This window comes from Grammomys surdaster, unplaced genomic scaffold (genome assembly GCF_004785775.1).
Source record: "Grammomys surdaster isolate TR1022 unplaced genomic scaffold, NIH_TR_1.0 99, whole genome shotgun sequence".
Lineage (NCBI taxonomy): Eukaryota > Metazoa > Chordata > Mammalia > Rodentia > Muridae > Grammomys > Grammomys surdaster.
The window spans coordinates 12,501,184-12,513,255 of NW_021604578.1; the positions used below are offsets into that span (position 1 = coordinate 12,501,184).

General features: G+C 38.9%; 1 pseudogene; it reads left to right on the plus strand.

Annotated features, from left to right (window-relative positions):
• Nucleotides 1-9,557: 9,557 nt before the first annotated feature.
• LOC114634788 lies at nt 9,558-10,223 on the plus strand (annotated as a pseudogene).
• Nucleotides 10,224-12,072: the final 1,849 nt, after the last annotated feature.

A 12,072-nucleotide genomic window follows, 5' to 3' on the forward strand; every position in this document is an offset into this window, starting at 1 on the left:
CTATAAACTGAATCTCCATATGAGGTTCTGTTTCTTGGAATCATATTTATATGAGAATTGCAGTCTATAGATGATGCTGAGTTTGGCATAACTACTCTTTCTAGGAATTCATTCATTCATTCATTCATTCATTCATTCATTCATTCATTCATTCATATAATTTTGCCTGTGATAGTCAGTTGTGCTACAGTATGAGAAACATGCACAATTGGAAACATCCCAGTGAAGAATATTGGAAAAGAGCTGGGATAATAGGGTACGTATGCATCTGATTCTGCTTGGAAAAGCACACACACTCACACACACATCTTATCTTACTTCAATGTCCACAGTTCTCTCTTCTTCTGATTTTCTTAAGGAAATGCATAAAATATTTACTTTTCAGATTCTCCGCTACCTTGGGCATTGTAATGTGTTGTGCAAGAACAACTGACTTTCTGTCTTTACCCAATTAATAGAGGAGTTTCTTTCCATAAATGGAAAAAAATGAGCCCCTCCCCTCCAACTTCTCTTTATGGAGACTATTGCTAGAGATATATATATATATATATATATATATTCCCAGTTTCCTTTCAGTTCATATTAGAACTTCTCAGACTGAGTTACTAAAGCATATAGTAGATTTGTTCTCTACCACATTATGTTTGGCAGAATAGTGAGAGGATCAGATAAATTAGACATCACTCATTAAAAACTCCACTTAGAATTGAATCTTATATCCTCTCAACGATTTCAAATACTTTGAGTTATGTATGATAGAGCTATGACTATCACTGCCAAGGTGCTCAAACCACTGAAACTGCTGAATGTGAATATAACCAGAGCACATCTTTCCGCTACAATGTATTTACCTATGTATTGTGAAATATTATGGTAATAGATTAACATGTTTTATTCAGTCGATTGCTGGGTATTATGATAAATAGTTTATTTACTCAGAATATAATAGATTAATTTTCTTCCTGTCCCCTGTGTCACTATTTCCTATTTGACATATTGGCCTATATTAGCCTTGTTTATTCAGTAACTATACTGAATGAATTGTTAAATCTCACCTCTTAGAGTTATAAAAGCTATCCAAAGAAATTCAGATGTTTCAGTTGGAAAAGATTTAGCACTTTTATGTTTTTAATCTGGCCTAAGAAGCAACATCTGAGCATTCCAGAGGATGTTCCCATCCACACCGCTCCCTTCCCCATTACTCATTCCCCACAAAAGGCATTGCGTTTCATTTGTAGTTTTACTTTGTGTCCTTGATAATTTAATTTTATGTTATGTAGCAGAATACTACAACACACTTTTACCTGGTTTAACCAGCCCTTTTCGTGTATATGTGACTTTCTTTTTTTTTATTGGATATTTTATTTATTTACATTTCAGATGTCATCCCCTTTCCCCATCCCTCCCCCAGAAAACCCCTATCCTATAACCCTCATCCTTCTTTCTTTTTTTTTCTTTGTTAGTATTTTAAGTTGACATGCAAAGTGCTGGGTTTTATTATAGCATCCTTATACATGTGTCATTAGAGTTCTGATTTGTTTCCCTCTGCCCCTTCCCTTTCTTCCTCTAACTAGTTTCCTCTTCTCATTTCCTGTCACATGTATTCCATCACCCTCTCCCTCATCCTTTTCTTTTATTAGTAACTGTTTTTTAAATATTAATCAAAGGCTTTATAGGTTTGTTAATGCTCAATAACAAGATGCCCATACAATCAGAAGTGTACCCCAATACCCAAACTAGGTATATCAACAATCTTTCTAAAAGAAAAAAATATCCATTCCTAAGATGAGATATGATTGGTTTGGTTTAGTTATATGTTTCTTAAGACATTTTAAAAGCAATTTTCTTTATTTTTTAATTAGTTCATGTTTATAAATCTTTTACTCTGATTTATTTTCAATATTTTCAGTAAGTATAGAACCCCAATTTAAGGACAAAAATCAGTAGGTTGAACAATAGTATTGATTAAGATGTAACTCTCGAGTTACAATTAAATGTTAAAGGAAAATACTCACAGACACTGAGTCACCAACCAGGCACCATCCACTAGCTGATATGAGGCTCCCGACACATACACAGCAGAGGGCTAGCTGGTGTGGCCTCAGTGAGAGAAGAAGCACCTAATCCTGGAACGACTTGAGGCCCCAGGGAGTAAGGAGGCCTGGTGGGGTGGAGGTGGGAGAGTGGGGACATCCTCTTGGAGACAGGGGTCGGGGGAGGTGTGGGATGGGGAGTGGTCAGGTCAGGGGGGCAGACCGGGAGGGGGATAAAGTCTGGAGTATAAAAAAAGGATTAAATAATAATAATAATAATAATAATAATAATAATAATAAAAAGTGAAGTTTAGTGAAGTATTTACTACCAAGTCTGAAGACTTGAATTCAGTCCTGGAGAGAGACACTGTGGAAGGGAAATAACCCTTATAAGTTGTCCCCTAACCTCCATAAACATACCCTCAATACATATAATCGTTTGTTTAAGAAAAATAAAGTGAAACTGTGGTATCTCAGTAGAAGGTAAGCACGGTGGCTGTGGAAGCCGTATAATGACGTCTCAAGGTTCCATATCTGAATGCAAAAGGTGTGAAAATCAAAAGGGACTTCACACTTGTGATCTGGCTATAAATTGAGGAGAAATAATGTGGATGGTTTTGGGGGACCTGATATGGTGATAGGAATCCTGATAAGGGGAAATGAGGGATAAGAGAGGCAAAGAAGTTGGCAAAAGGACAAGAATGAAGGGTGGAGCGAAGTGATTGCTGTTTCTAAAAGAAGGACCCAAGAAATCCCAGAAGCTTCTGAAAATTGACAAAGTCAAGGAGATGGGTCTTTACTAGAGTCCCAGAAGGAATTCTGACCTACTAATACCCAGACTTCAGCTCTGTGTGATTTCTCTTAGCCCTAAATTCATTGTTGAGGATTGGCCTATTGCTATGTATTGTTAATGCTGAATTCTCAAAGGTCTAGGCCTACAAGTGGCTTCTCATGTTTACAAGTTTTTGTTGTGCAAACCTATTTCCTTGATTTAAACCTATTGGTTAATAAAACTGGCTAGGCCAGTTATTGGAGGGATTAGAGGTAGGTGAGTTTGGAGTGATCTGGTTGGAGGAGGAGAGACCAGGAGGAGAGAGAGGAGAATGGAGGAGATGACCCCATCAGGTGAGTCATGAAAACATGTCCCTGAGGTCTGGCAAATTAAAGTTAAGAGAAGCCCAGATATAACATAGTAAGTAATAACTTAGGATTATTAATAGAAAAGTAGATTCTAATAGCATACAGGGTAGATATCTGCCCAGCTCTTGTGCTGTTTAATGCTTATTATAAATATAAATGTCTTTTATCTGTGAACTAAATGATCAAAGGTGGGGTAGAAACCTGGGATTGGTATTAAAATTTTCTACAGTTCGTGTTGATTCAAGGCACTAGGTTTTTAGGACTTGGGAATGATGGTGGCCAAAACAGGTATCTGGTCCAAAGCTCTTATTTTCAAAGTTTCCTAGAGCAAGTTTGTGTTTGCCTTAGAGAAAGGAATCCAAATCCCCAAACAATAACAAATGGAGTAAGCTCACTAGAGAAGAAAATAAAAAACTGTTTTGATTAAAGATTTCATTGCAACAAATGGGAAGAGGCATGATTTTATTAATGAAACTGAAGTGATATGTTATATAGCATGGAATCAAACCCATAATCAACTCCAGTGTATGTGTGATCATTTTGGTTCCTTGAGATTCAAATCAATATCACACAATGGTGCTAATGACTGAATATTTTCTTAAAAATTGTGTCCATGACAAATATTGGTATGAATTTTTTAATAATTATAATGCTGAATGTTATAATTCCCTTTGGGCTACAGGAAGAATAAAATGGTCAATTTGTATGGCCAAATCTAGCTTCTCAGAAAGTATTCTATGATGCTATTCTTCAGAAGATATGAGCAAGGATCTACTCTCCAAACAGCGATCCCATGACAGACCAAAGTACAGATATAACCAAAGTCCATATTATAACTTGGTCAACCAATGAATTTATTGGGGTTGTTTACCAAAATATGGGTGAAGGATTACTTATGGGAGTAGAAGTGATTCAAAGACAGCTGTATGACCAAAGACCACTGTAGCATGGGGTGACAATTCAAAAAAGCAGGGAACCTAGGCAGCTGTTAGGAGACTGAACTTTTCAGGTAGCTCAGCTGGTCTCTGATTCTTCTGGTCAGTTCTACTAGTCATTTGTGCTTCTTGCTGGGAGTTGAGTGCTCATCTGAGAGTGACTCTCAGCAGGGTTTATTGCTTATGGGAGAAAGTCGTCCAGTGAATCTGGTCAGTTTCAGGGACTTCCTAAAACTATTTTGAGTTGTTTATTCCCTGTCTTAAGGGGCATCTCTGTCATATTTCATCTTCCCCTAGAACATCCTGTTGTTTTACTTCCCTGAAAATGTCTAGCCTTAAAATCTCTCCAAAGACACATCTGGACACATCATTAATTAAATGGGAAGACATAAAAATAGTTTTCCTCTTGAGAGTGTTTCCTCTTGAGGAATTTTGTATTCACAGAACTGTGCAGAGCCAAAAGGTGTAGTGTAAAGCTGGGAAGAGCCAGAGAGGGAACATGATATAGAGACACTTTTAGCACAAACGATAGCCTCCAGTGTTCTGTGGTTGAGCAAGAAGCCTTTACATTTAAAAATGTTTTGGAGGAATTGTATGCCCATGAAACAAGAGCTAACATGCAGACTGGGTCTGGAGAAAGGGTCTTTTCCTCAGAGGCAAAGTTTTACAAGATGATATGTGAAAAAAATTACGATCTGTGCTAGAAAGATGAAGAATAAGGAAATGGCATGTAACTTGGGCACAATGCATGCACTTGATAGTAACTGTCTTAGGGTTTTACTGCTGTGAACAGATACTATGATCAAGGCAAATCTTATAAAAACAATATTTAATTGGAGCTGGCTTACAGGTTCAGAGATTCAGTCCAGTATCAAGGTTAGAGCATAGCAGCATCCAGGCAGGCATGGTGCAGGAGGAGCTGAGAGTTCTACATCTTCATCTGAAGGGTGCAAGCAGAATACTGACTTCCAGGTAGCTGAGAGTCTTATAGCCCACACTCACAGTGACACACCTACTCCAACAGGGCTACACCTTCTAATAGTGCCACTCCCTGGGCTGAGCATACACAAACCACCATAGTAACTAAGGTGAGAAATTAGCTGTATTGGGACAAAGACATATAGCTTTTACTTGGTACAGGTGGGTGGTGGGTGACTTGCACTATTTAGACTTGGCAAAACTGGACCACTATGTAGGTCAGATTGGCCTCAATCTCACAGAGATCCACACCTTTCTCTGCATCTGCCTGCTGAGATGAAGGGCACGTATCATCACACACAGCCACAGCCAGTTTTTTTTTTTAATGCTAGCCATTCTGATAGAGTGAGAATAAGTCTCTAAGCATATTTATTTTTAATTTTCTTAATGGCTAAGGATATTGAAAAGCTAGTTCAAAATTCAGCAAGATTTAATTAAACTTTGGTACTATGGATGACTATTTTTTTTTGAATGCTTTGAAAGTAGTCATAAAACTTGTGAAATTAAAAAGTTGGTTTGGAAAGCTGAGAGAGATTCTTTCCTATCTTTCCACTCCTTTTTCTCTATTAGCACAGTCTGCAGGCAACTGTCAAGTTACCAAATATGCTTCTAGCCTGCTGTCATACAAAGTCTCTTCTGAAGAGTGGCTAGTTTCAGCAGACTCAGACTGTACAGGGAGAGAGCCACAGAATCCTCTGTGTGAATATTATCTTAGAGCTTACTGGTGTGTTTTGCCAAATTTGCCAAGGCATTTGCAAATATCCAAGCTGTGCTTCCCACTCTCCAATGCACAGTGGGATAATGAGATGCAGAAGAGCTAAATAGTGATGAATGCAAATCTCCGTGGGTTGTTGTTACCTAGCAGGATGCAGAGAAGGATCAGTTGGGAAATTTTAATTCATGTTCAAAGCTGGAGTCCTTCCCAAATGGATGATATTGGGTTCGCAGTGGATCTCTAGAGGGGACAGTGAGACAGGGAAGGCAAACTTCAAGAGATTATGAACAGAGGCTCCAGCTGCTTCTCCATCAATTCCCTTCCTGCAACCCTACGCATCTGCTCATTCCGCATGACTTCAGGGGTAGAGGGAAGCTAGTGTGACTTAGCAATGCCTTTAAATTCATCTTTACATTTGGGGTCAATGACTAAATATATTGTCTACTTAACATTTTGTCTATGCTGGATTGTTTTGATGGTGTCCCGAAGCACCTCTTGCCTTAAGGACCACTGCATTAAGACTAACTGTAGCATAACATTTGGTGTCCTGTTCAAGGGTAATGAGTTTTTTATGGGATAGTAAAGTTGTTTTTTCCTCTTGCCCATGTGATCCTTCAAATCCTTATCCATGATATCAACAAGGCTCCCCTCAGTATAACAACTTATCAGGGTGCTGGGTTAAGAAAGAGAAAATTTTTGTTTTTTATTTATTTTTTGTAAACTCTGCTGTAGAAAATCCAGCTGTAGAAAATCCAAAGATAGGAGAGAGAAATAGAGGCAAGGTCAATGATTTTTGAAAATCTACTTAAGAATGTACTGTCAGGAAAGACATTGACAGAACATCAGGCAAGAGGGACATAAAAGCCGGCCTTGTTGGTTTTGTATGAATTGGGGTAACTCGAAAGAACAGAGGCATGTGGATTTTATTTAACTCTATTTTCTCTATTCTATGTCTAATCGGTTGCTAGCAAGATTCTGACCACCTGGACCAGGTTCTGCATCCTCCATGGGTGTTTGGGAGACTGGGTAAAACTCTTTACTACTGAGAGGACAGGTGTCTCATATCTGGGTCCAGCTTAGACAGTCACAGAGAGATGATACAATGAGTAGCAGAGAAAAGATCTTTTTTTCTGCTCGGTTGAAGAGCTGTGAAGTGAACTCACAGACACGGTCCAATTTTGTCATCTCTCTCATGGCAGCCCTCAGGGCAGTCTCTGGGAAATGGGCTGAGGATGCTCCAGGAACAAAATCTATGAGCCCGCCAGTAGCAGTTTGCTACATCCCAGGGTGTCCAACAGAAAAGATTTCTCTTTTTCTTATCATTGCTGTTGTCTTAGAGTATAAGCCTTTGAACTTTGATTAAAACAGCCCCCTTTCAGTCATCGGTTTATTTGTACTTTAGCCAAGACAGATGAATCTGTCAGGTGATGCTATCATGAGGGGAACAAAAAAAAACTGCAATGAATCTGTGACAATTTCAAGACAAAGAGGTCTGAAGTGGCCAGTGTCTCCCTGCTCATGATTCAGGGACAATGGTGGAAATTATGAAAACTGACAGATTTTTCTTAACCTTATCACTTGCACTAGTAGTAATGAGTCTTTATTTTAGACAGAACATTTATATTTACATTTATATGCAAGATATTTTCCCCAGAACTACTATACAATTTTTGCTAGTTATTTACATGGTAGACTTGTGGCAGTTGTGAGGACCCTTTTAAGTCACAAGCTGTCTAGCTTCATTCTGCCTGGAGAAAACTCCGAAGGCCTGAAAGGGTCAGGAGAGGTCTGTGAGGACGGGGCTAGGAGCTGCCCACTTGGTCTGTAAGGTTGAATCCCCCTTGAACTATGCACAGTGACTTTTCATTCTGCTGTCTTAGTTACCCGTATTTGTGAATAGGATAAGTGCCTCCTGCCTTGTACAATGTAACTGAAAATATTCTAGTAATGGGCTCTCGTAGCTAAGTCAACAGAGATACATTAATGGAACCACAAACTTTTTAAAATATCCTCAGGATGATCTAGAGTGGAGATCTAGAATTTGAGTAGGAAGTTCAATAACAACAAGGTATGTACTGTCTATCATCTATCTATCTATCTATCTATCTATCTATCTATCTATCTATCCATCCACACATCTATCATCTATCTATCTATCTATCTATCTATCTATCTGTCTTATATATACAGTAATTATGTGCATATATAAATATCATAATATCACTACTTTATTAATTAATAAAACATAGATGCAGTAGTTTGATAATGAGTAGACTATATATAAAAATATAGTAGCATCAACAATAAAATAGGAGTGAGCTAAGGTATACAGTTGTCATATGTACGGTTGAAATTAAGTTATAACTATATAAAAAGGCTAAACAAAAGAAAAAGAAATTTCATCTGAAATCCAGGAGAGTTAAGTAGGCCAGCTTTAGTCTTATATGACTGGTATTATCTGGAATGATATGGCTGCTGTAACCTGTAAAGAATGCAAGAATTGCTTTTTAAAATGTATTTATTAATATTTGCATTGGCAGAAAAGAAAGTATGGTAGGCCAGAAACAAGGATAAAGTGTGAACATGATTAAGCAAATGACTGTTAGAGCTCAACTGTCTGAGGGCATTTGTTATGGTGAGTGTCCTACTTCTGCATGAAGCCACTTCATCTCCTGTATGTGTACATGGAAACAACTTCCCCCTGCCTCTCCAGATAGTAGAGATTCTGCTTGTTAATGTTTAAGTTCTGTGTTGAATGTGGAAAACACATATCTCCAGAAAAAAATCTCTCTTATGAATTTGGGGATGTAAATAAAATTCTCTGTGGGATTTAAGAAAAACACAAAAGTAAAAATCTAGAAGATGCCCCTGATGCAGTTATACCTTTAGGTACCAGGTGGAAGCATATCCAATATCTCTAGAGAATCCTTTGAAATAAGACTTCAGTAAATCTACAAATACAGTTTTGAAAAACGCAATTGAAAATTAGTAAGAACCAGTAGAAACAACAAAAGGGCCAAACTTTTAAAGGAAAGAGGTTTTGGAAAATTCTAATACCAAAAATATTAAATTAAGGACTAGAGAAATAGAAAATATATTGATAGGATGCTTAAGGTGTGCCAGTCCACATGTGCGTGCGCACGCGCACGCGCACGCGCACGCGCACACGCACACGCACACACGCACTGAAAATAATAAGGAATATTTGAAAAGAAACCCAAATAGAAATCTTAGAAAAGTCTAGTAACTGCAATAAAGAACCCTATATACATCAAGCGGAAGATCAGAGTGAACTGAATGATGCGGTGCAAATCTGGATGACATGTCTGAAGAAACTGCTCAGAATGTAGACAGATGGAAACAATCCCAGGGCATTTAACACAATGGGGATCCCAGTGATAGTGATAGTGATAGTGATAGTGTTATCAAGTTTAGATAAAAGATGTTGAGCCAGCCTTGATGGTGCATATCTGGAGACTTAACTGCTCTGGAGGCTAAGGCAGAGGGTTACAAATTGAACAATTATTTTGGCTACAGAGTGAATCAAGGCTACTTAGACAACTTAATGAGACCATGTCTTAAAGTAAAAAGCAAAAAACCAGCCTGGAACTGTAGGTCAATGGTAGGCACTTGCCCAGTATATTGAAATCCCTTATACTATTTAAATAGTTTATATTAAAAATGAAAAATCTTGATAGAAAGCCCCGCCCCTGGCTTTGCAGTACGTCAACAAGGACTGTAGAAGCCTGACCCTCCATGGCCTGCAGCCCCCTCATCCTTTTCTATGGGCAGAAGGAGTCCCCAGACGAGAACTTTGACTGTGTGTTCAAGATCCTGATCATTGGCAACAGCAGCGTGGGCAAAACCTCCTTCCTCTTCTGCTATGCAGACGACTCTTTCACTCCGGCCTTTGTCAGCACCGTTGGCATAGACTTCAAGGTCAAAACCATCTACTACAATGACAAGAGGATCAAACTGCAGATCTGGGACACAGCAGGGCAAGAGCGGTACTGTACCATCACCACAGCCTTTTACCGAGGTGCTATGGGCTTCATTCTAATGTATGACATCACCAATGAGGAGTCCTTCAACACAGCGCAGGACTGGTCCACTCAGATCAAAACATACTCATGGGACAATGCCCAGGTGCTGCTGGTGGGGAACAAGTGTGACATGGAAGACGAGCCAGTGGTGTCCTCAGAACGCGGCCAGCAGGTAGCTGACCACCTGGGCTTTGAGTTCTTTGAGGCCAGCGCCAAAGACAACATTAATGTCAAGCAGACCTTTGAGCGTCTGGTGGATGTGACCTGTGAGAAGATGTCAGAGTCCCTGGATACTGCGGACCCTGCGGCCACGGGCGCCAAGCAGGGCCCGCAGCTCACTGACCAGCAGGCTCCACCTCATCAGTACTGTGCTTGCTGAGTCACTTCCCATCCTGCTGGCAGGGGCTCGTCCCCCATCCCCTGTCACCCTATTTATTATTGTAGCTATTAATTAATTAATTAATTAATTAATTTACTGAGAATGTGCCCTGAGCGCACCTCTCTCCACCCTGTACATATCTCCACCCAGCTCTGCCTGGTATATTGTGGTCACTGCTGCTCCCTCCTTTTAAGACCCCTCCTGCCATTTTTGTTTTTGTAAACCATCCCATCCACAGTTGTTAGTTGTGAAGAGGGGACCAGATGTCACTCTATAGCAGGCTGATGGGAGTTGGCAGGGCCTGCCAGCTCTGCAGCTGAGGGATTGCCATATGGACCACCTGGTTGACAGACTGGCCTCCTGCTTGCCTGGGCCTTCTGCCCTGTACTTTGGGATAGATGGGGTGTGGGGGGATATATTCGCCACTTTGGGATATCCTCCAAACCTGTTCTGACTTTATGAGTGTCAAATGTGTCCCACGCCTCCCTAGAAGTTATGAACACTACACACAGTCAATAAAGCGAATGGATCTTGCTGAGTCTCTACTGGCCCTAGCCTCTGCACCCACCCCACAAAAAAAAAAAAAGAAAAATCTCCAATAAATAGCTCATCAGAGAAGATGGATCAGGATTAAGGATATCCACAGAGCAAAAACATGAATAACAGAAGTATGAAAAAAATACCAGAATATATAAAACAAAATAATCAACATAAATCTTTTAACTAGAAAAAGTAAACTTTAAGGTAGAAGACATTACTTGAAATAAATTATTATATGCTATTACATGTTTTAGCTTTTCATAAAATCATTGATAATAATTTATAACTTAAAGGTCAACAATACAGACACCTTCAAGCATACAAAGTAATAATTCAACTAACGTATGAGTTGACCTCAATAAATCAACTACTATAATGGGAGTATTCAGTTTATCTCTCAAGCAGGAAAAGTTAATAGCCAAGAAGGATACAGGAGATTTAAATCTATACTCAACATCTTGATCTAATGACTATGCTTTGAGCCCCGTTCCAAGCAACTGGAGGTTTTTTCTTTTTAATCTGTCTGTATCTATCTGTCATTTATACTTTATTTCCTATCTATCTATCTATCTATCTATCTATCTATCTATCTGTCTGTCTGTCTGTCTGTCTGTCTGTCTATCTATCTACCTATAAAGCCTGCTTCAGCAACTTTTCAAGACAGTTACTCTGACCTCATTCTAGAAGGCCTTAGAAGAGAATCTCCCGTCATGAAGCAAACGAGCGAGGCTTTTTATACGATTGTTCTAATGGCTTAATAGTGGCATCTATTCAGCAGAAAAGGATTGCCAATTTCACTTTGAAGACAGTGTGAAATGTTAGATTAAATTGAAGAATTTATTTATGGGAAAGCAGGAGAAAATGGTTGATAGACTGCACTGAGCTCCAGCTATGCTGCTACTAATGTCGAGTTCTTGTGGCAAGAGAGGTGGCTATACAATTCCACAGCCCATGCGCTGGCAAAACATACATATTTATGTGTCTATGCAAATATATGACATTTGTATTGGCACATACATGACTTTTAATATTCTTCATGATGAGGAGCTAGCAAGATAGAAGGTAGAAGTAAGGTAACCAAGTATTATCTAAAACCTCTTAAGATACACTAAAAGGAATGATCTTTGAATTAACAGATATTATTTTAAGCAAGCTAATTTTTTTTAGTCTTTTGTCTTAACTATTTTACAGATAATTACATTGTTTAAATGGATTTTAGTTTAATTCATTAAATGAGAGATTGTTCCTCTCTTTCTCACCTTCTTTTCTTCCTCCTTTCTTTCTTTCTTTCTTTCTTTCTTTCTTTCTT